This window comes from Chrysemys picta, chromosome 13, assembly GCF_011386835.1.
Source record: "Chrysemys picta bellii isolate R12L10 chromosome 13, ASM1138683v2, whole genome shotgun sequence".
Taxonomy (NCBI): Eukaryota; Metazoa; Chordata; order Testudines; family Emydidae; genus Chrysemys; species Chrysemys picta.
This window is the reverse complement of record NC_088803.1, coordinates 48121542-48128946: the sequence shown is the minus strand read 5'-3', so window position 1 is coordinate 48128946 and position 7405 is coordinate 48121542. Positions and strand designations below refer to the sequence as shown.

Here is a 7405-nt window from a genome sequence, read left to right as displayed (position 1 = left end):
CTAATGGAAGGAGAGCAACAAACATGATAGTTCTGGATTTCTAAACCCTTTATGAGGAAAGACTTTTTAAAAACAGGGCATTGTTTAGACTTGAGAAGAGAAGATTGAGGGGGGGGGGGCCTGAAAGTCTTCACCTATGTTAAGGGCTGTTATAAAGAAAATGGTGATTAATTGTTCTCAGTCTCCAGTGAAGGTAGGACAAGAAGCAATGGGCTTAATCTGCAGCAAGGGAGATTTAGGTTAGATATTAGGAAAATCTTTCTTATTATAAACATGGTTAAGCTCTGGAACAGGCTTCCAAGGGAGGCTGTGGAATCCTCATCACTGGAGATTTTTAAGAACAAGTCACCCAAATACCTGTCAGGGTAATTTACTTGCCCATGCTCTTTCAAGACATAGGCACCCTTGTATGCAGAAATGGCAGAGTACACTATATGCTTTTAGAAAGATATGCCAGTTGACTTAGGGCAGACTTCTCAGGATGTTGGACTGTGCAAGGTGATACATGCTGTACAAGTGGGTTGGCCCAACCCAGTCCTTAAGTAAACATCATTTACATTCTACAAAATGTGTTCTGAATTCCGAGTGAAGACGTGCTGCTCGATGTATCTTATGCAGAGGAGCATGGGTGATAATTCCAGCAGCAATGCGACAAGCAGTCCTGGATGTGGCTTATGAAGGTCATTTAGAAGTTACAAAGATGGAGGAATTTCTGCCTAGTTTTACTTGGTGGCCAGGGCTGCACTAAGACATTGAGCATCATATGACGTCATGCTCAGCCTGCACAATGCATAGAACTACTGTTCCTCTGGCCCCTTTGAAACTGGTAGTCATAGACAGCCCATAGCAGAGAATTGCAGCTGGGTACAACTGGCACCTTGATTGTTGACTGTTACCCCTTTGCACTCATAATTTCACAAGGCAGCTCAGAGGAGCTCATTTCTCGCCTAATCACTTTATTTTCTATGTTTGGCCTAGCAGAGAGCCTTGTTTCAGATAATGGGATACCTTTTCTATCAGGAGAGTTTGAAGGGTTTCTGACAAGTATTGATACAGTACATTACAAGTCTGCTGTGTCCGTCCCTAAGGAAACGGGATAGTGCAGAGACTGCATGGGACTCCAAAGAAGCATGTTGCTTGCATACTGGAGGTACATCGAGATACCTGTTGCATGAAGTTATGCTTTATATGATATTCAGACTATACCTTATGAAAATACTGGAGAAACCCCATTCTATCAGTTCCTCAGCTGACCTGTGAGGACCGAGTTGTCTATGCTGATGAACCTTTTCCATCGCACCCCTTTGTCATCCTTGAAGCCTATTGCTTGAAGCCTTGATGTAACTAGAAAATATGTGAGTTTCAACAAGTATATCCATGCAAGACTCCAGGCATTCTATCGTGTACAAGCAGGGGATGTTAAGTGAGGGCCTGGAAGCATTTTTGATACTTGAGGTGCAATCTTGTGGGCTGCAGGGTAAGGCATGTGAGGACAACAGCAAGACATACCGCCTACTGAAAGAAGAACAGGGAGCAGGAAGATGACAGACACACCAATCTTCACATATGCCCAACTGCTTTGTTCAATCGGTCCCTAAACTCACACCATTTATTTTGTTAAAGCAGAAGAAAAATGGAGTAAGAGAAATAAAAATATTTAACTGGTTTATGATAAAAGCGGGGGGTGGGGGAATGCTGACAGAAGTTTTTCTCTCTGTCTTTTGTTCTTTCAACTCTTAGTCTTTCCTTTTTTCAGATACATCCCTCCCCCCCCCCCCCCCCGCCCCACACACACACACTCCCCAAAGGAGCATGAAAAATTGAAAGCCTGGGGAATGCAATATCTCCCCTCAGACAGAAGTGAAAAGTACAGATGCAGACATTTATTTACCGAAACTGGGATAACTCGATCATAAAAAAGTGAGTGTGTCTTGTTCAATTGCCTCTGTGCACACTGGGACCTGGAAAGGCACAGGAAAGCCAATCCTTTGATATAGTTTTGAAATCATATCTGATGCACATGATGTATGAAGCTGCACAAAGAATCTATTCCAGTGGATGCAGGCTGCTCCCGCAGTTCAGCCGCACCATTTCACTGCGGAACCATGTAGCCAGCGTGCAGAAATTGCCTGGGCTGTGCTTTCCCAGGGTCGGGAGAAAATGAAGCCCATAAAGACAATAGTTGCCATTTGTCCTCTTTCAGGGTTATAACCAAGTCTTGTGTAAAAGAGGCACCTTTGTTTGCAGTATGTGTGTTTCGACTTGTATTTCACCCTTCCTTCGTTTTAGGCTTCCCCGAAGGCTCCTTTGTGCTGCTGTGGGGTTTGACCTTGCAAACTGTTTGCGGATGTTTGTTGAGGAGTGAATCTGAAGGCTAAGTATCTGGCTACAGAGGTTGTGTGCAGCTGCACTGTGCCCATTGGGACACTGCGCGTGGAAACAGCAAAGGCCAAGGTCAGGTTTAAAAGGATTTGGGGGAAAGGTTAGCATTGCTTAGATGCAGACATTTTTTTGGTGGCATCTAGGAATAGTGCCCCTGAACCTCTGAATTAAATTAACCCTCGAACACACACACACTGCACTATAATAGAGTTGTATGCCTTCTCTTTTTACCATCCCTCTTCAAAGCAGGAATTTCTTACTATACAATTGTAGTCTATGTATGTATTTCTGAAAGTAATAGTATATGCTTATTGCTGAATTCCAACCCTGGAAAGGACCTTGAGATGATCTGGCTAACCTCTTTAATAAAACAAACAAAAACCACAGGGCCAAATTCAGGACTGCAGAAAAGCAGGTACAATCCTGTGCACTGAAGCAAGTGGAATTGCACCCACCAGTTGTCTCCCAGCTACTGTTGCCAATGCAGAAGTTTGGGTCCTTGGGTTTGGACTATGTCGTTGTTTGGGATGGGGCAACAATGGTTTGATAATGATACTGTCTGAGATTGTTCAGATCCAAATATATTAGATTCAAAGCAGTCAACATTTCCACTCATTTTATTCCTTCATGATAGAAAGCAACCTGCCAGTATTTTGTCACCTTGAAAGATAGCACAGTCAACATAAAAGGTGTTCAGGAGCTTACAGGAGCCCTGTTTTGTGTGTGAAAGTGAGGGAGGAGACTGGCCAAGAGTCATAGGAATTTGAGCTCTCCCCATCCTTTTCCAGGCTAGGCTACAAACCGAAGTCTAGGTCATGTGAGGCCTCATGTTTTCAATCTTCCTTTCATTCTAGTACACCTCTACCTCGATATAGCGCTGTCCTCGGGAGCCAAAAAATCTTACCGCATTATAGGTGAAACCACGTTATATCGAACTTGCTTTGATCCGCCGGAGTGCGCAACCCCGCCCCCGCCGGAGCACTGCTTTACTGCATTATATCCGAATTCGTGTTATATCGAGTCACGTTATATCGGGGTAGAGGTGTACCACCAACGTAGGTTGGTATGTCCTGTAAATCTCTGATTAGCCAGGCTTGCAAAAATGGCTTCAAATGGCTAAGGCTAGCAAAAATGTTCCTCAGCTGCCATAGGAGTGCTATTAGGAAAGAAGCTCATAGATGTGGTTTTTCAAGGAATTTCAATGGGAACTAGGTGCCTAGCTCCCTTTAGGTTCCTTTGAAAATCCCAATTTACGCTTCCTACTTCCAGAGCCCAAATATTTTCCTCCTCAACAGTCTTAATGCAGCAGAAGGAATGTGGGGTGTGGAGAGGTTGGGGGTCCCTTGAGGGAGGCAAGAAGACTGGATCAGACAAATAAAGCTTCAATAATAATATAAACCATATAAACGAGTCACTTTGATATGGGAAAGTTTGGTTGATTTTAGTTCCGCAGCTGTCCAGAAAATGTGTGTCACTGGAGCTGTCTTTACAGCAAGAACACAAAACTGGCCTTTTTTTCCTTTCCTTTCCTTTCTAGTAACCTGCTCCTATGGACCAAGGAACACTATTGTGCTGTAATATAAAAAGTGAAGAATTGCTTATTGAGTGCAGAGTCAGGTGAACAATGCAACACTCTATTAATGAATATTCAATCCAATTTGAATGGCAATTTGATTCTGTTGCAACCCTTTCCGTGAACGTTTGAGCATACATGATTTACTACAATGAGGATGTAAATATACATTCAAAGCAAATTCTGAATTGCACAATTAACTGATAACAGTGAATTTTTGAATTGTGGATTTCAAAGTTTACGCTTGAAAAAGCAATTTGAAATTGAGATTAGTTACATACAGCAAATTGTCCAGTCGGGGGAAAGAAGCCATATCATGTGAGTCATGGAAGCAATTGAAACAATGTGAATTTCTAATAATGACTATTCACAATGCACAAACAATCTGCAGACTAAGAATTATTTGCTAAAGTAGTCAGCAAACAATTTAGAACAATGAATACATTGGAGGATTTCGCACTGTGCTTGCAGAGAATTCACAAACAGAAAAGGAGGTGAAACTCATTGAATAAGGTTGAAACTTTTAAAGAGGCCCAAATCTAATTGGCCTAAATTATTAATTACAAATGATTCATCCAGCACTAATTGAGTGTCCCGTTTTGCTGAGCTAAAACCAACTCTATAATGTCCTGTTAACCTACTGGGCTCATCTCCAGAGCAAGTTGTATTGTCATTTCCTCTCTCATTTCTCCACTTCTTTGAGCCTGTCTTCCCTTATTCTTTCTTTTGCAGAGAGAGAGAAAGAAGGGGATTTTCAAACCAGAACAAGTTTGAGGATTTCTTTTTTTCCTGACGTATTTGATATGAGAAAACTAAAGAACCTGAGCTGCAACTGAGAATACTGCTCAAATTATCATATAATTGCTTGAAGAAAGATTTAACAGGTAATTCTGATTGCAGGTATCTGTACCTGTGACAAATGATTTCTGAAGTTAGATTCAAGGAACATCAAGCTTTCAAAAGGTCACTTATCTAGGGCTTTTATTTTATTTCCATATGCAAAAGAAAGTTGTTTTTGTTTTTTTTTAAAGTTAATTTAAGGCAAAATATTCATGAGAGAATTGGAAAAAGATTGAAGTGTTTTGTTTTAAAAAGACTGATTCTTGAAGCCATAAAGTATGAAAGAGAGGAAGAAAACACTTCAAGGGGAAGACCCACAATATCATCTTAGACTTGAAAGCTGTTCCAACAGGCTAAGCATTTGAGGAAAAAATAGAGCACAAAGCTGTTTGTGATAAGTTGCACCTCTTATCGGCAAACTGTCATCTGTCTGGAGTGAGAACATTTTGTCCATCCTACCAAAACGAGTCAGAAAAATGGGATAAAAACAAAAGTATAAATCAGAATGGAAGCTGGACACAGAACTTAAATGATAGCAATTGCCCAGCCAGGATCACTGTAAAACTCAATGTCAGATATGACAGAATTATATTGTCGACTTTAGGTTAGGAATCATGTGTGAGCATATGTTGGACATAAGGACAGGCACCCAGACACATTTCCACATTCGCTACTCAGTCAGCTAGAGGTTGGGGCCTAGGCACCCGTATACGTGGCATCTGTAGGACCACAGAACGGTACCATGTTTTGGAGTGGAGGAAGGTGTTCCTGGGTATTTCAGTTGGAAGGTGCCTTTCAGCACTGCAGGTTGTTTTATGCCACGGGCCCACAGAATGTTGTGTTCCTTTGCAGACTGCAAAGTGGTACAAAGGTCAACAGTGCAGAGACAAACTGCATCCTGCATCGAGCCCAACTCTGCAGCCTCTGCATTACATAAATCTCCTCTTGATTTCAGCTGGAGCTGCATGGGTGCCATCACTGCCAACTCAGGCCCTTTATGTTCACAGAAATAAATAAATAAATAGACGTTCTGAGAGATTTTTTAGTGCAATTTCTGAGGAGGGAGTGAATTGACCTAACTGCTGCAGTAGCCCTCTTGGTTGCCGTGTCTCCCTCCCTACACCCCCCCTTCCACAGGACAAATGGTTTCCTGGTGGATACGCACAGCCATGGATCCATTATCCAGCCCATCTCACCCTGCTTCCAAAACCACCCTTTGCACTGAGGTGCACAGAGCCCTCCTGGAGCTGTGCTCACTGAAATGCAGGAAGTACAGGTCCCTGGAGCAGGATCTTCATTCCGCACTGTGCATGTGTGCACACATGCACACTGCAGAATATTGCATTGGTCCCATGCCTTCTGTGTCTTCTATGAGAAGAAGCCTTCTGGGGGTTGTGGGAGGGCACGATTTATTCCCATGGTTTATTGTCCTCCTCCATCCATCCTCCAGGAGTTCTTAGCCTTAAAGGGGCCAGTGGTTGGATGACCCTGGTTAATAGCATTTTGTGTCATGTAGAAGATCGTGGGGATCAGGCTACGTGGAGGCTACCACAGTTATATTTGTGCTTCTGATACATGGAAAAATACCTCTGATTCACAGACATGATATTGTGGTAGCCTCTTGGTATTTCAGCTGCAGTGCAAAGCAGTCGCTCTGAAATATCACTGGGGATCAGCAGTATTAATGCTCCCCCAAACATAACCCATGATCACAGCAATACAAAACCACTTATAACTGGAGGCATGCACCAAATTTAGAACTTTGGAGCAGTGGGTTGCTCAAGCACCTTAGTTTAGATCCAGGAAGGATGAAAGAGACAAGAAGGTGCAGAAAATACTGGCACAGTTTGAGAGTCTATTAGCCAGATTGCACCTGATGTTCTTAAGTGCTATTCTTCCTCACTTCAACAAATTTAACACTGTGTTCCAATCAGTCAGCCAAGTACACATTGCCATAAGCAAGACCTGGATCACTTCCTGAAAAATTAGCTATTCAGATTCATCAAGCTCCTTGTGCTTTTATCAGCAGTTAAGCCACTTAAACACCTAACTACGTTTGTAGACACAAGAACAACGAGGGTAGATTTTTATGGTGTCCTCATAGGGGGGAGACCCTTTTTAAAAGACACTTAGGGACCAAAAAAGATTTATACTGGCGAGGAATGAGGAGTCTAATCCATAAGGTCCCTCTTGAAGATCTGGTAGACATCCATGATGTTGAAAAGCTCTGCAGTCTGATGCTAGAAACATTAAATCTATACAAATGTGCCAGGATGGAAACCTAAAGTTTCACTTGTGAGTTCCCCCATGTGAATGAGGGGTTGAATGATTGAAAGAGGAAAATATTGAAAAATACCAGGGAACTGTTAATTATAAAAACAAAACAGCACCTACCAGTAGACTGGCAGATCTTCAACGTCATTGTTCAGAGATGTTCTGCAGTTCAGCACAGGGGCAAATTGCCATACTGTTTAGTTAGGGGGGCTCGTTTCAAGGCAAACTCAGGAGCAAAAGTCAGCAGTCACTTGCCTGTGTTTTAACCCCAATGGTAACAGGTTGAAAGCCAAGACAGTCTTTGAAGACTGAATACGAAAGAAAGCATGCAGCTGA

The 7405-nt window shown here is 42.4% G+C and overlaps 1 long non-coding RNA gene across 33 annotated transcripts in view; it reads right to left on the bottom strand.

The window, feature by feature from the left end:
- Positions 1 to 7405, bottom strand: part of LOC101947879 (uncharacterized) — an 88782-nt gene that overhangs the window by 31236 nt on the left and 50141 nt on the right. The gene's annotated exons all lie outside the window — the stretch shown is intronic.